The following is a 17971-nucleotide window of genomic DNA, read 5'->3' as shown; positions in this document are numbered from 1 at the left end:
GGAGAGAAAAGCCCCTTCCCCGCGCGGGAGAGCGCGTAGCTTTGTACGCGTTGCCGTGACCCTCTTTCCCATTGCCCGGGGAGGACGGTGGTTCATCGGCCTGGAATGTGCCAGGCCCTTCGAGAACTTTCTATGGGACCTGGCCAATGACGACGCGCGGCTCAACGGGAGGAGAAGAGGGAGCTATAACCAGCGAAGCTATGTGTGTGTGCGCGCTAGCTTTGACGCGTGCTAACAAACAGACGCGGCGCGCCCTATTTAAAGAGACCGCGCCGTTTGATGAGTCAGTCAGTCAGTCAGTCAGTTCGTCAGTGCTTTGCGACGTGTTCGGCTGGACTCCCGGGGATCACCCGCTGCTGGCAAGCCCACGGACTTTCAAGGGAGCGGCGCTCGTCTCGTATGGCGGCCACATCGTGACTCTTGAGGCGTCGGACTGCAACAGTGCCCGGTGAACAATTTGGTGTTTGTTTATGTACTCTCTCGTGTTTCATCTGTTGTAAAGCCTCTATGTTATTGGATACCTGTGTAATTGCAGGCTTAGCGTTTGTATTCTGTGAACCTCTCGTCTGTTGTGTTTCAAGTGATCTTGTGTATTCCTTTGTATCGTCTCTTGCTGTGCATAAATTGTGTTTTGTTTGTTACTTCTGACTCCGATCCTTACTCTGGTTTGAACCGGCGACCGCTGGGCACAAAACGACCACCCCCTTCTGTCACTACAAGGTAACTGAATTCCGGCTGAGCTTGCCACGCAGGTCGAGGGCATCTCCTTTGCGACCGGAACAGCTACCCCCACTCACTATAAGGGTGTCTGGGAGTGTGCGCACCGTTAAGGGCGCATCGTTAATAATATCCCCCTAATTATTAACGGGTGACAGCGGGGCAGGTTCCGGAGGCGCAGACTATTAGGATCCTGGTCTTACATCTGCAGGCGAATGGCCATAATGTTGTTACCATCGTCTTTATAAAAATTCTGCTATTTGAGGCGAGTTCCCGCTGCTGCATGGGGCACGGTGTCTTCAAGAAAACTGAATTGCACTTCAAACGGCGTGTCACGGCAAACTGCCGAGCTGAAAAGAGAAAGAGCTCATTAGAAGCCCCTCAGGCTGTCGGCTCTTTTCTGAAATCCTTCAAAAGTCTTGGTTCTCATGCATGAAGTATTTTTGGTGCACTTGTGCTTCATCCTAACCACCAGTAGATTGTGTCAACCCGGTTTGGCAAATAAGAACTCTTCCACGAATGAATTTCGAAGATATATATGAACAGTTGACATTGAACTGACACCAAAGGAACAAAAACGTGCCTCGCTCTGCTGACACTGATTACATGTTAGTGTTTCGCTTCCGTACAACCTTGTTAGCGATTCGCAGAGCCGTGCACGCTCATACAAGCGTACTTTAGAATGTCTTCAAGATCTTAGCTCTCTAACTGCTACGAATGTTATGGGTTGCAACCAGTTTTTATTACTGTATCTGTATATCTGTTGTAGTTTTTGCATACTTGTCTTGCATGACGTGCTTTGAGCATAGCAGTGCAGCTATTCTGTAATTCCTGTGTTGTAACTGCTCCTACACCATTGCTCTCGAACCTCCACCGTGAAAACTTGGCTGCATACCAGTGCCTGCCAACAATACAGACGGACTGCCCAGAGTCCGTGAGATCCACGTCCTTGAAGGCGGCAACAATGTCGAATGTTCCCGCTAATTGTGAAAAGAAAAGTACCTTGCTCGGAGTGATACGATGATTCGCAACGGTAGCGAAGCTCTGCTATCCCTCGAAGCAACACTGCAGTAAAGCAATCTTCAATCTACGCACGTCTCCCCTGTAAATAACCCTCCAAGCTATTCTCTCGAAGGTGCATAAGGAGTGAGACTGGGGACTGGTGCTCCGCACTGAACACTACAACGTAGAAGGATGCAATATGAAAGCATGCAATGCAGACAAAAAGCACGGTACCTGCAAATACACCAGTTCAGGTGCAGCAATTTAAGAATGCTGATAAGGCCTATATCGCGGGAAAATAAAAACCACCCCGAAGCACATGGAAGCCTCTATATATTGTTCCTATAAGGAAATTATGAAAACAAACAAAGCTCGGTCCTCATGCCAATGATCCTCGCTTCAAAAGTAGTGCTCATCGAGCACTGTCGCCAGATCCGAGTAGTCTTTTCAAAGTGAGGATGCCTCAGCTGCAGCTTCCCGGAGTTTTTCGGTTGGATCTCGGGCTCGTGAGATTCCTTCGGGACAGGTTTATTCCAGGCGAACACTGGCACAAGACACGTGTCAACTGCAGCGAGCGTCGCTCGAGCACGCAGCAGCGCAGCCACGCTTACCGACCTATGTCGTTACTGCATACATCTCCCTTGACAGAAAAGCTGTCTCTTGGGAGGAATGACGCAACGTCCACTCGGGGTGTGCTGGTGGGAGGCGTCACCGCAGGTTGTTTGAGAGTCTCCCGGAGACACGTCTGTGTGTGTTGTGTGTCGCCATACAGAAACGTCTAGTACACGACGTCTTGCTTGTCTATTCTTCTCTGCAGGCTTGAGAAAAGGGATTAGATGGGTTCGATTTCGCCGTACAGTGTCGTTCCCGGTGTCAATCACATATGACCTGGGCTCTTTTGTGGGCGTCACCACGTTCCCTTTTTGCTTAAGTCTGTAACATAGACTTCATCACCTTCCAGAAGGGTTGGAAGATGCGGTATGCCAGGTTGTCCATAGTAATTTCTCCGCTGCTGTTCGCGCTATCGGGCTTCGAAATTGCGAAGTTTAGAGATGTCTGGCAAACAAGACTTCCAGGAGTCAGAGGAAGAGTAGTCTTCGATCGCCTTCCCATAAATAGTTCGGAGGGGCTGTAGCCATTGTTCAGTGGAGTTGACCTGTACGATAAGAGGGTCAAGTACTGGTCTTGGGTCTTTTTCTTGCAGTTTTGATGATTTTCACCGCAGCCTCGGTGAGTCTTGCTCTGAGGGTAGTGTGGGCTTGAAGTTAGGTGTTTAAACCCGCATTCCTTAGAAAACTTGGTGAAATCAGATAACCGTTGTCGGAGACCCAATACCACCTATGAAATACCATGCCGGGCGAATATTGATTAACAGTGGTTTATAGCTATAACCGATTACAGTTTCTCTAGATGGATGAGCTCCGGGCATCTAGAGCAAAAACAATCTCTGATGAATAACCATCAGTGGCTGTTGAAGAAGAAAAGCTACATTGCAACTCTCTGGACGTCTTCCCACATTCTTGACAATGCTTTATGCTGGTTTCGATGTCTTTGGCCACTGCTACCAACGACTTGAAGTCTGTTTAGATTGTGAACAGCTCGCCGACGAGGTAATCACTGAATTTCCCGCAAGCACAAACTAAGGCAAGAGCCTCTTTCTCTATTTGCGCATAGCGTTTCACCGTGTCAGATAGAAGCCGGAAGGCATAGGCGCTGACTGAAACTTGCCACTGGTACGTTTTTGTCGAATCACTGCCCGAAAGGAAGAAGTGTCTGCATTGACCACTGCCTCCTTAGCAGGATCGTACACCCCTAGCACTGGGCGAGACGAACGTAGCTGCTTCCATTTGTTGAATGCTTGCTGTTGAGGAAAGTTCTAAACGAATTCCTGCTTTTTAGACAAAAAACGAGTAAGCGGTTGTAGTATATCCGCAAGGCTGGGTGCAAAGCGGAAAATATATGTAGCCATTCCGAGAATCCTTTGCAATTCGCTTGTTAATGGGACTGGGCATTTTTGAGATGGCTTTAACCTTTTTTAGTGAGAGCTACATTGGCCACATTCTCGCGATTTCCCCGTGCCTGTCCGGGAAACGATGAAAGAAGAAGATGTCGTCGGAGGAGGTAGTCGGGGGCAGACATGGCCGAGCACCAACTGAACGTAGGGCTTCCTGACTTTACGTTTGACAGGAGCTGCCAACTCGGGGTTCTCCTTCCATATGGGAGAGAGATATCAGAATCAGGCTACCAAAACCCTTGCATTCACGTTATCCTTAGGCCACTCTGCACGTTCATACGGCTCGGTTAAAGCGGGGCGTTATATGTTGGCTGGTAGCTTAAGCTATCGCGTCATCGCGATGATGGGAGTCAAAACAGAAGCGAAAGGGGCTTCGGACCGCCGTGCGATAGGCTTTCGTCTCATCGCACTTTATTATTCAAAAGTGCCCCCTATGGAATAAATAAAGGTGAAACCATAGAGTAAACTACTATGTGCAAAAGCCATACATTTACCTTCAAGCCGAACCTAAGCGTAGCCATGCAGATAGCTCTCGCGTAACTCCAGGTTTAACCGCAAGCTAAACCACCGCTATTTTTTTTTCATTGGGTTTAATTCCGTGTCGATCAAGATTGTGACCTAAGAATGTGAGTTAGTCTAGGTTAAAGAGGCACTTTCTCTCTTTTAGCGTCACACCTACTACAGTTAGTCGTTGAAGAACGGTGCGAAGCGTCTCGCTGTGCTATGTTTCGTCTGAGCCCCATATAAGGATATCGTCCATATAACACAAAGCTCTCTTGAAACCTTCCAGAATTTTGACATGTGCTTCTGAAAGTGCTCGGGAGTGGACTCAATGCCAAGTGGAAGCCTGTTAAAAGAAAAAATACCGAATGGCGTGATGAAGGTAACTTCTTGCTGTCTACACTGAGTGGTATTTGCAGAACCCGGAGTTGGCATCGAGCTTCGGAAACATCTTGGCCCTATGAAGCAGCCCGAGTGTATGCCCAACGGAAGGATTGGAATGCCGCTCTATCAGGACGTGCGGTTGAGATCAGTGAAGTTCACGCAGATTCTAACGTCCCCGCGTGGGTTTTGGACAACCATCGTAGGCGCACACCAGTAAGCCGGCTAATCAGGAGGTGAAATGACACCAATGTTTTCATTCGCTACAGTTCAAGCCTTGTTTTCCTGTAGAGCGGAAATAGAATTCGGTGATGGGCGCTGAAAGAAAATGGCTTCGCACCTTCGCGCAGGCGAATGTGTAGCTCTTTCGGTAACTTCTCGAGACCTTGAAACAATGAAGGAAATTCATATCTTGGGCTCATCTTCTATGGCGCTGACGAAAGTTAGCATCTACATGTCTGATGGCGGGCTTACCGAGTAAGGGAGTGTGGACATATTCGAGCACGTCGACGTCTTGGAACGTTTCGCATCCATGGTATGCGAATTACAGGCACTCTACACCTTTAGCTGCTAGATGCCTCCCAGCAGGACCATACAGCTGCCGAGGAGCACACGACAACGTAGGCTGATATGTCGGAGCATGCTGAAAATCTTAGATGGGAGGGCAGATTCGTCGGCGCCTGTATCAATCTTAAATTTGATAGATTGGCCTTGCACGGGGATTGTTGTCTCCCATGTCGACGTATCGAAGGACGAGACGGTTCCGAGAATTACAAGACAGGCGCGTAATGGCCCTTCTTGTGGCAGCCCTTGCATACCTGTGACCGCACTGGGCACAGCGAACGCGGGTGTCGGCCTTTTCCACACCAACGAATCAAAGCCAGAACTTCGTTAGCTTTACGCGGCAGTGGCTTTTATTCAAAGTGCTCTCGGCCATCGTTGACGTGAGTAGCGCTTGTCGGATGCCTGACGTGCTGTCTGCCTGAAGCAACTTTGTTGAAGGTCAGCGTTTCGGGGTGAAGCTCCACTTGTTGCTGACGCATGCTTTCGGCCTGCCTTTTAGACTCAAGCGCCTTCTGGAGAGTAAGATCAGCGTCAAGTTCCAGTCTCGCTGACAATTTCTGATCCTGAATGCCGGCGAACAGTCTGTATCGAACCAGATCGTCTCGGGGTGCCATATTCACAGTTGTTGGAAAAAGAGGGAAGCGTAGTCACAGAGTCTTCCACTTATTCGCCGTGATGTTGGACACTCATGTTGAAGCATCCCCGTTCATAGCTGACGTTGCGCCGTGGTATGAAGCTGTCGAACTGCTCCAAGACGAGGTCTATGTTCTGGACGTTCTCAATGGCGAGTTGGAAAGTACTGAAGACGTCATCAGCCTGGTCGCCTATCAAGTAGAGCAGCGTGTGGACTTGGTGCGACGCTGGCTTGTCGCAGAGACCGGATGCAGAGTAGAAACGCTCAAAATGCTTCCTCCATTTCAACCAGTCGGCAGGCGTCGTCAAGCGGAAAGCCTCGGGTAGTTGTATGACGAAAGATCTCATGTTCTGAGCATGTAGTCCAGGCCGTAGACGCTGCTGTAAAGTGCGTCACTGAAAAAGGGGTAGGAAGCAGCCTTTCTGCATGTGGCTGAGCTTATTTGGGGAATTGATCCACTTCTAGCACAATGAGAGATGCCAACAAGACAGGTTTATTATACGAGCAGTGTGAGGCGGGACTTCTCACCCAGCTCAGTGGACTTCTCTGACCTTGAGTGTGACTTGTACTCTTGTCCTCGATTTGAACTATTACCTCACGGACGTTTTCTCCCCTTATTCCTCATCCTCTAACTACGGCCTCAGGCCTTTCCCCATCAATAAAAGTTCATTCATTCATTCATTCATTGCTAACACTGGCACGATCACGAGACACGTGCCAGCCGCAGCGACCGTCGCGTGAGCACGCAGCAGCGCAGCCAAGCTAACCGGCCTAGCCACTGCATGTGGGTATACCGCCTACAACTAACAGCGCATTCACACTCATCACACCCCGCTGACAGCTTTCACTACCCATTTAGCGATTTACCATTTTTTCCGCACGCACAATATTTTTTCCTCTTCCTTATGTTTAAAAAGGAGACGAAGGTGAGATGATCACTATGAGTTTCATCTAAGCATCGTAATTCAAACTCCAGGTTTAGGGTTTCCTTTTTATTTGGCATCGTAATTTGTCATTTCTGGAGTAGGCGCAGTCTTCACTAAAGCTGGAATGGAATGTACTTGCAAGAACCGAAACCCTAAGCTGGCTTCGAAAAGAAATGAGTGGTGCTGAAGTCAAAGAAGTAAAAAAAGAAGTCTTTGTGGGCTTTAGCTTTCGCTGTCTAGCTGAGGGCATTGCTGCGTTTGACTGACATCTTAGACGTTGACAGCTGGCGCTCCAAAGTGGTAAGTGGTAACGCTCAAGACAGCGTTGGCCTTTGAAGTGTAGCTGCTGTTGAGCGCTGCGTAATATTAAATGTTCAGCCTCAATCAATTACACTTGACAGATGCCACGAACAACCTCGTTAGGGAAAAGTATATCAATGAAGTGACTTGCAGCTGATTTGCTGTATGAATTTGAGTATTGAGTCCTGTTTCTTTAGCTCACAAAGCATGGCCAAGGCAACAATGGCGAACGCACTCTTCTTCACAGTTTCCATGCTTGCGAGCTTAATCAGCAGCTGTTTTCTCAAATCCGCCTGCATAAGTTGAATAATGTCTCATATTCTTGCCCAACCAAGAGACCATAACTGCAGATTTACGCTTGCACACTTCATAGAATTCAGCGCGGAGCTAAACGACAAATTTCCTCAAGAAGCTAGAAGACAAATAATTAGTCTCCAGGTCTTGCTTCTCTCTGTGCTCAGATTCGCCGCGATAAATTTGTATTAGTATTTCGTCCAGTAAGGTAAAGTATATTTGTCTCGACTTCTGAGAGGCGTTAGGGGTGAAAACAAAAACAAAAAACGTTCCGAGTGCACACCTACTGTTCACACAATAGCGGGCACATAATTTAAAGCTTAGTTGTTTTAGCTTCCCAGATCTGTACTATCTGCATTCGCCAAGGTAGTAGCACTGGAAAAAGTAGGTACTTTCCTGCCAATGTAGAAAATACGTTCATTGGCGAGTGACTATGATGCGTTTTCGAACGCCCTAGACTTATTAAAAGCTTATTTTGGTTAGAACTTCTCCATCTTTGAAGCATTTGAATGCCTAACCAGGATGCTTTCAGAGGGACCAGAAATGTGTTCTGGTCATACACGTTCTCAGTTGGATGAAGGTACACCATGAGGAGAGAGAGAGAGAGAGAGAACTTTCCTCGTTTCGTGGTTCTCAGAGCATTCTCAGAAATAAATTATTGAACTATTAATCAGGCTGTTGCGCTCCAAGACAGCAAGCCTAAACGTCAAACACACTGTTTTATGAAGTATACCTTCGTGTTTTGCTAGACGCATTAGGCTAAATTTTTTGTAGTTCTTTCTTCTAGCGCTCTCAATTCGCTTACTGTTTGAGTGAATTTGCAAATGCAGCGCTACTTTGCATGTCTTGTCTTGCTTTTCTGTCACGGCAGCGAGCGCTTACGAAGCATGCAACGAAACAGTTTATTATCGCTGCCCTCCCGCTGCCTGCACTGGTCCGGCCGGGAATGGTATGAAATTCACTTTCTTGTCTCAAAGCGTGTCGGTTTAAATGTTTTTGGCTTGCACACTTATAGCTGCTTCCCAGTCATTGCAGTTTGTTCGGACTAATACGCCACTGGCTCCCAGTTTTGGCAGTCCATCGTTTTCTCGTTTTGCGTGCGGTCAGCGGGAAGTTGTCTTCTTGCTCCGCTATTATACGCTTCTCGCTTTGTCTGAAGTACTTAGCGCTATAAGCTCGTGGCGTGTGAAGAAACGGCAAGGTAGGATCTTGGAACTGGTTGATCGTGGGAGGTCGTGAAACTTTCGACTCAATCGTCAATGCCACGCTGAAATTGTCTACCGCTGGGATTTACACGTGAGCTCCTCTTTGTGTCATTTGCTTTTAGTGTGCATATTGGTCGCTGATATGTTTTGGTCTGTGCTTACTGCATCCTACATCATATCGCTGGTGGGCTGTATTAGTGTATTTGTGAGGTTGCTATAACAAATTCCGAACATATACCAGTCGATACTTTCTAGATACTGTATTGTGAATAAGGAGATCATACCTTGTTCTATTCTGATAAAAAAGTACTTGCTTGAAAATTTATAGTAAGAATTATGATGTCTATCCCTTCGAAAGAGTTGCCAGCTTGTGGCCTTGCATGCGCCACCTTCTTTGCTAGTTACGTTTGTTGGCTTGCCCGCTGGAACAAAACAGCAGTACCCGAGTGCATTTGAATACAGTCTGCCGCACTTTATAGGGCAGATAAAAAGAAATTCAAAGAACTCTCTTTTTCTTCCCTTCCCGATTTTCGATTTCTTCTAGCCCTATACATGGGCATAGGTACTAACGAAATTGAGCTAGAGTCGTCTACGATGTAACAATGAGTGACTTCAGCGTGTTTTTGTTGGAACCTAATTACAAGCGCGACGGTAAGAAATTTTATCCGCGGGAACTGTAGGCGCTGCACTGTTCGCATTTATTTGCATCTCGATGGTAACAAAAATATTCCTGCCAGAATACATGAAGCGTGTACTTCTAATTTAGGCTCTGAACACGTGACAGTTTTCGAGCGAGTAGCGTCCGAGTCATCCACAGACCTGAAATCGCATTGTGAACCACGCCGTCGCGGGTATATAGCTCGCTCTTTGTCTCCTATGATGCCTATAGTGAAAACAAAACACGCCCTGAACAAATGCACCTGCGTTTGAAGATCGATAGCACAGCCCGAAGCAGCAACCGAAAGAATCGCTAGAACGGCGCCGACGCCCGATGGAGCGTCTGCGTGATTGGCGGCACCACCGTTGGTTGCGCAGATCAAAGTGCACTGGTGCCGCCGCCCGACGATTGCAGATTCCCTATACCATGGACAACGAGCTGTTTTATTAGCAAGAAACCCGATAGAATAGAACACTTATCCCTGGACTGCTGCGTCCCAATATTTTTCTGGAATGCATTACAGCGCACAATAAAGAAATAGCTCCAGCTAGATCCATATGGCATAAGTTTTTTGCCTGTGGATTCATCGGTTGAAATGCCGTATGATTTAATTATGGTCTTCCATGTTTTGTGGAAAACGAAAATAGTTTTAACATGCCGCGCCTTTTTTCACCCCTTGCGCGAACACTTCATGTTGTCTGTCTTCGAGAGGTTTGTCGAGCGTTGCCAGATCTACCTCAGTGGACGGCTGTAGTTGGTGATCTTGGCGTTACTGAGAAGATTTGTTTTGTGCTAGCCGAAGTGCGGCATTTTATGAACTGTATAGACAGCCGACAATAAAGAAAATAAAAGGAAGCATTTGCCGATGTCGCATGCGCAGGGCATGAAAGTGGATTCCGCCTACTACAAAGTCATCTAGACAACCTGGGGATATTAAACGTATACGCTAATATCGCGCAACACACGGACGCCTCTCCATTTCGCCTCAATTGAAACGCAGCTGCCGGCGATCAGTTTCGCCGTCGAATACTCTGGTTCCGCAGCCGCATTCGCTCCACATTCGGTTCAGCAGCGTTGAGCCCCTCTAAAAGGTTTGACTGGCGCCGTGACACATGCGCTCTTTGTTACGACATCTTGTGAGTTGCCGTCAATACACAGCTCCTGTAAATGCAACCAGTTGGAAAATACACGCTGTTTTCTTGTTACCAACGTAATATGTGACACTCTGCTCAAAAATTCGATATGGTATTTCCCACAATTCCTAGTCTTCGGATGCGACGCATCATTTATCTGGATGAGAGAGAAAAGCGAGGTAATCTTTCCCGTTATTTCAAATGCGGCTATTGCTACACATCAGAGGAATCCGCCAATGCCAATTTTTCAGCTGCTTGCTAACGCACAAACGTTTGTAACGTTTTGGCGATCGTAACGCAAAAGCGGATCCGAGAAATTTGAGTAGGAACTGCAGCTGCCTCAAAAATGTTTGGCAATATAGCAAATGCATGATGTAAAGGCTCGCTAACGTTTTGCACCCAAAGAATGCCTCCCTTATTATAAAGGGCATCTTCGAAGAAATCGATTTTTTTTTTTTTTATTGCATTGGAGCCTCCCGCTCTTACCATGTTATGGCGATAGACTTAGCATAGGTAGAAAGTTTCAGGCTCTTGAAGTTATCTTGGATGCCACACGAAGGTTAAATACCGCGTTTTAAACGAATTTATGAGCTACCATTCTGTTACCGAGTACTCTACAACCAATCAACTGGGTATGTTGCTGGGCGAGTTGATTATTCATTGTCAGAGAAAGAACGCTAGCAAACGAAAGCCCCCTCTTCAAGAGACTGTATCGTATCTAAAAGACTAACTTGTCTTTGTTGACCTTCGATAAGGAAGGAGGTTTCGTATTCCTACCTAAGGATGTCTACAGTCAGAAAGCGTCCACAGCGATTAATACCTGTTTTGACAAATGCAACGGTGTTTCCTTAACCGAAGTGAGAAGCACAGCAAAGAAGTTATGTGAACGGTTAAACTTGGATAGGCTTTCCCGCTCGATAATGAATAGCAAAAAAAAAATGTCCCTCAGTGTGTTCTTCACCGCAAAGACGCATAAACCACAGTGCCCGCTCCGCTTTATGCTTTCGGAGAACCGTGCTTGCCAAAAACTGGTTGCTAGCTTTTTACAAGCCAAACTCAAAGTTCTAGAAGTTGATGACCCGTTTCTGGTCAAGAATTCAAATCATGCCATAACATTTTTGCAAGAAAATAGCAGCAGTGCCTTCCTAGGCTTCTCTGTTAATGTGAAGGATTTGTAATATTCAATTCCGCATGATGATTTGCTCTGTTGTGTAAGCGATTCCATTGATAAGCACGGTGTCATCGCCTTTCAAAACGATTGCGGTATATTTGCACGCGGGTTCTTGGAATTGTTATCTATGTATCTCAGGTCTACTTAGGCTGAGTGGAAATGATCAATTTTCATCCAGAAACAGGGCATATGCATAGGCTCTTGCATCACCCCTATCCTGAGAGACCTCTCCTTGCAATGCATGACCGAACAATTAGCAAAGAGATTAAAAGGTTAGCTGTTTTAATAATCTTCAGACACGTCGGTGACTATCTAATTCTTATTGATTGTCCAGGTAATAATTTCCCAGCCGATGTGCAGAAGGTGTTGCATATCTTTACAGAGACTTTTAACCCCCTTGTTCCAACACATGAAAAATCGGAAAATGGCTGCATCCGCTTTCTACAACTTAAGCTGATTTTTGCGGAACAGCACGCCTGCTGGGCTTTCGAAGCAAGGGCCAATAAACCAATACTACCTTATGAATAAGCTCATTCTAAGTTAGTTAAAAGAAATATAGTCCAGGCTACCTTTAATAGCGCGCTCCTAAAATCCTGCGAGCATAGCTTAGAGCAGTTTCTTGACCAAAGCCCGCGGACTACTTAATTCAGGGTTCCCGCCCTTACTCCGGTCCTCAGCAACGGAAGAAATGTTACCAGTTAAGCAAAGTAAGTACCCAGCCGGAAGGGATATGAGGACTCGCTGCAAAAATGAGGTTGTAATACCCTACATTCACCAGGTTTCCCCCAGCCTGAAACGAATCGGACAAAGGACAGGGGTTGATGATTTTTTCTCTGCTCCTCACCGTCTTTCTAGACTTTGCAGGCCTGTCAATGAATCGGGTGAAAAAGTCCCAGAATGCACAACCAGGCATCGAGATCGTTTTCTCACTTGCTCATCAGGCGTCGTGTATTCGATCCCGTTACCTTGCGGTAGGAAGTATGTCGGTGTTAAGTTTTGCCACCGACAAGTGCAACAGCTGACGCGGCCACAGCGCAGCAACAGGCAAAGCAGCGAGCGTTTCGGCCATTTCAGCACCGTCCGGACCGGCCGGCCGCCCAGCGCTTTCTCCCGCAGGCATCTTGGCAGGCCGAGGTCACACGTGCCTAGTGTGCGTGCGTGTGTGTGTGGAAACGCTGGCCAAGCCCAGCGATCAAGAGAGAGAGACCGTCTCCGTCGCCCGTCGGCAGGAGGGGGAGGAGATTCTGTCGCGCCACCGACGATTGAGTCATCTCGTCTTGTAGAGACACGAAATTTCTCGCTTTCTTCTGAACTGACAAGCGTATAAAATGCAGCGGCAGACTCGGCTGTGAGAGAGTCTACTTGGAAGACGTCGCAGTGACGATGCCAGATACCAGCTGTGTGAGCGTGTCAATATTCTCTCCGGGTTAGCTTCTCTACCCTTCCTTCATGATGTTGTATCAAACGTTTGTTTTGGGACCGTTGATGCCGTCCGCCGAGCCACGGAGCCGCCAGGCCTACGCTACCAATGGGGCAGCGACCCACTTGTAACAACTGGTGTCAGCGGTGGGATGAGCCACACGAGCCCCATATCTAACATCGATCAGAAAAGGCTATTAGAGCATCAAAATAATGCCGAAGGAAAAAAGTCTGGCAATTAGGCGATCCACTGTCGAGACTGCAGTCCCTGCCGGCGCCTCTCCCCGATGTTCAAGGATACAGAAATTTTGGCTAAGAACAACAATCAACTTACCCGCGAAATCATTGAAGCCGCCGCTATCAACGTGCAAAAACATGAGTGCATTAGCACTCCCTCACTTGCGTTGTTAGAAAAAGAATTTTCATTCCTTTCCGGCTAGATCTGTTTTGTGCCTTCTTTTTGTCTTCGCCTGTGTTGCTTAGTTCCGCGTTCACCTGCCGTAATTTTTAATCGAGCAATTCCGTCTTTGCCCCATCGTTTTATTGCCATGAGATTTCATGAATCTGTGATTTGTTTCTTTAGCCCGTCCTGTTCTTTTTTTTTTCAGTTTGCTAGACGTATGATTGTTTTGTCAGTGTCCTCTTTCTTGCCTTTTTCGGTTTTGTTTGATTAGATTTCAGTGTTTTCATTTAGCGTCTTTTAGTTGTTGTTCATGTTTTCCATCCTTTTTCCTATGTCTTCGCGCACCTTTATCTTCGCTGGCTTTCACAGCCTTGCTTTTTAGAGCTTATAGCCGCGCTGTTTCGTTGTTTTTGTTATTGGTCTCGTGCCTTCATTTTCGCTTTTAGCCATGTTATTTGTTGGCTCTCTTCAATATCGTTTGATCTGGGCTTCACGTGCGCCCCCGTTCTGTTCATTGCATCTGCCCCGCCCCACACATTCCATGTCATTGCTTTATTTTGTGTTCAATATCAGATGCTGTTACTTGGATGCTTGAACTCTGATAACCGTGCTCATGGGCACTTTTAGACGTTCTGTGTATATAAGGCACGGAGCGCCTGTCTTCCAAAATAAACTGGTTAGAGAGCGCATATGTGTGTGTCCACCTCCTCCTGTCCCGTCCTCTTCTAGCGTTCTTTCTCTGACAATCAACTGGCTCGGTATTAGATACTAACACAACTAATTCACAGTAGTAATGGGGCGTGTCCAGTTTTCTGTTCATCTCGAAACGGCTGGACGTATTGTTATATTGACTGTTGTATGTTCGAGGTGTGAGGGTGACAGCATTAATGCATTGTTAACAAGAGTGATGAAGATTAATGCAAGAATTACCGCGCGAAAGGCATTACGCACTTTTATACGTAACCGAATGACACGTACAGTACGCAGAAACAGGGGCACTTGAAATGGCTAGAGATCATGCCTCTTCTCCAACGTAACGAAGCGGCAAAACAAAGCCGGTCGTGGGCAAAAAAGAAGGCCGGGAACCGCAGGAAACAGCGCATCGAATTTTGGAGATCCATTCCATTCCGTACTTTTCCGATGTGCCAAAAGAACAGAAGATCATTCATTTGCCCGATCGTGACAGCAATACGAGCTGCGCGCTGGTAAACGCGCAAGTTATTCTAATGTATTGCGCAGCTTCACAGCGCCATGCCAAAAAGGAGCATTGAGCTAATCATGCTATGCCGAAGAGCCCTTCCTCAGTATCACAGCCACAGGGGAAGAAAGAGAGGTGCTCCGACAGCGCTGCAGCGAGCGCGCGGCCGCATAGTGTGACCAGAAGAGAGGGCAGCCGCTAGGGGCAGCACGTGTTCTGGGGACCATGATTTTCAACGGTTGAACTGATCAGGGTGTAAGCAAGAAGATCCTGGGGCAGATTGTGGCACCGATCATCAGCATCTTGTTGTCAAAATTAAGCTTCGATTGAGGAAGACGCAGAAAATTAGAAGGCCTTTTAGGTATGATCTGGATCAAATTCCATTAGAATATGCCGTGGAAGTGAGGAATCAATTTTAAGAATTACATCTAAAAGACAAAGGGCCCGAAAAGATGTCGACTGATGTTCGTGATATAATACAAGAAGTTGCTACTAAGGTAGTTCCAAAGCAAAAGAAATGCAAGAAAGCGAACTGGTTATCTGAAGAGGCTTTGCAAATAGCTGAGGAAAGGAGGATGGCAAAAGTTATGGCGGAAAGAGAAAGATACAAGGTTCTCAATGCGGATTTTCAGAAAATAGCAAGGAGAGATAAGAATGCCTTCCTGAACATACAGTGCCAAGCAGATGAGGACAACAGCCAATTAAGGAACACAAGAGCTCTGTATAAGACAATCAAAGATATCAAAGGAAGCTTCTGTGCTAAGCTGGGCGTGATAAAGGACAAACGAGGCAAGGACCTCACTGAAGCCTCAGAGATAAAGAAGAGGTGGCAGCAATACACAGAAGAACTGTACAAGACGGACCCGAATGTGCAAACCCAACATAAGACGGTTGTGATTACTGATCTCGAGCCGGGCATCCTGAAGAGTGAAGTTGAATGGGCCTTAGCCAGCCTTGCTAAGAACAAAGCTAGCGGAATTGATGACATTCCAGCTCAGTTGCTTTAAAACCTCAACCATGACGCTGTTAACATACTGCATACATTATGTCAGAAGATTTGGACAACCCTGCAGTGGCCACAGGATTGGAGGAGGTCAGTTTACATCCCCATTCCAAAGAAAGGCAGTGCCAAAGGTTGTTTCAACTACCACACGAACCACACGATCGCGCTTATTTCGCATGCTAGCAAGGTGATGTTGAAAATCCTCCAAGGCAGGCTGCAGCAGTATGTGGATCGGGAGCTTCCGGACGTGCAAGCCGGGTTTCGCAAAGGCAGAGGAACTAGAGACCAAATTGCCAACCTTCGCTGGATCATGGAAAAAGCAAGAGAGTTCCAGAAACCCATCTACTTCTGCTTTATTGATTATGCGAAAGCGTTTGACTGCGTAGATCCCAGCAGATTGTAGCAAGCTCTCAATGAGATGGGAGTTCCAATTCACCTCATCTGTCTCCTCAGGAACCTGCATGAAGGGCAAGAGGCCACAGTCAGAACTGGGCATGGTCTTACTGATTGGTTTCCGACTGAGAAAGGAGTGAGGCAAGGCTGCATACTGTCGCCCTGCCTATTTAACCTATATGCAGAGTGCATCATGAGGAAGGCCGGTCTGGACGAGTCTTCAGCTGGAGTGAAGATTGCTGGAAAGCGTATAAACAACCTTAGCACTTTAATGGCAGAAAGTGAAGTGGAACTCGAGACTTCTGATGCGCGTACAAGAAGAGAGAGTAGTTTGGGCTTAAACTGAACATTAAAAAAAAGATGATGGCGTCTTGCCCTATCAAGTCCTGGAGCATCAATGGACAAGAAGTGGAAGCGGAGGTCCGAACATCCGAAGCGGGTGTACCGACGGACGACCGTCGGTACACTGATTGGTTTCCGATGTTCGGACCTCCGTCGGTCATCCGGTTTTTGTCCCGAAGTCACCTCTCGGACGTCGTACGGACCATCCGATAAGACCGCAGAACATGTACAGTTAATCCAGCGGACGTCCGAGCGCTGACGTACGGACTATTCTTGGATGTTTCATGACTGCAGCCATGAAATTAGGAGACGCCTGCTTCTGGGAAAGAGAGCAATGGTTAGCCTTAACCGCCTAGTAAAGAGCAGAGACATTAGTCTGCCAACAAAGATCCGTATAACTCGTGCTATGGTCTTTCCAGTTGTGATGAATGGATGCGAGAGTTGGACTGTGAAAAAGGCTGACCGCCGAAGAATTGACGCGTTTGAATTGTGGTGCTGGCGAAGACTCTTGAGAGTTCCTTGGACGGCCAGCCCACACGGCATTTGACATCCGACGGACGACCGTCGGTACACCCGCTTCGGATATTCGGACCTCCGTCGGTCATCCGGTTTTTGTCCCGAAGTCACCTCTCGGACGTCGTACGGACCATCCGATGCAAGACCGCAGAACATGTACAGTTAATCCTGCGGACGTCCGAGCGCTGACGTACGGACTATTCTTGGACGTTTCATAGTAGCATGCATTCCTAGGAAATCCGCGTGGTACTTACATGCATTTGTTTATAAAACGATGGCATGCCACTGTTTTTATTAAAAGAACTAGTTGTAAGTGAAATGAACGTTTTATTTCACGATATGTACATACATCAAGAAGAACGTGCTTAGTCAGATGTGATCTTGCGGATTGAGCTGACCGTTCCGATGAATGCCTCGGCAACGATTTCGCGACAGCCTAAGAGGTGCCCCTTGAGTCCGAGTGTAGGCTCCTCACTGCCGCTAGAAAAAAAAATGCAGTTCAAAATACAGCAATGAGAACTCGAATTTGTTTGGTCGCGCAAAACACTTGCACAGCGAATGACAATCATGGGATGAGATTACTACAACTACTATCTAAAAAGATAAAAGCAGCGCCTCTGGGGGCAAACAGTAGGAACGTATGCGATTTTAACCAGAGCTGCGTTCTAACTGTTGCTACTTGTAACGCTAAACGCGAATCGTAACATATTTCTATCGGTTAGTCCGCTGGCTGATTCGGCTGTTATTTGCCAGATAGTACAGAACTGTATCGTTTTTATTATCAGTTTCGGCAATTTACTAGCCTGATACGATTAGAATCAAGCTGAAACATGTGTCTGCAGCATCGGCGGTCGGCGACCCAGATAACGAGGCTTGGCTGCTTATGTGTCGCCGCGGCAACGATGCTGCAGAAGGATTTCGAATGATTTGTGGTCGAATCAGGCAAGTACATAATCTAAACTGGTATTAAAAAAGACAGACAGTTGTATGCTATACATGTGCCGAATTTCAGCCTGAATAAGCGAGCGGTTTAACCGACAGAAGCATTTTGCGGTCCGTGTTGACCGTTGGAACACTCGTACCAAATTAACCACTCCCAAAACCAAAATTTGCGCAGTTAATTACTAAACAGATTGAAGAGCACTTAAATAACCCTGATGGGTGTATTAAAAGGTGTTTACTTACCACGACACGGCT

Source organism: Amblyomma maculatum, chromosome 5 (genome assembly GCF_055883805.1).
Source record: "Amblyomma maculatum isolate TAMU_Amacu chromosome 5, ASM5588380v1, whole genome shotgun sequence".
In the NCBI taxonomy this organism is placed as follows: Eukaryota; Metazoa; Arthropoda; class Arachnida; order Ixodida; family Ixodidae; genus Amblyomma; species Amblyomma maculatum.
The sequence above is the reverse complement of the archived record's forward strand: the minus strand, read 5'-3'. Positions refer to the sequence as shown.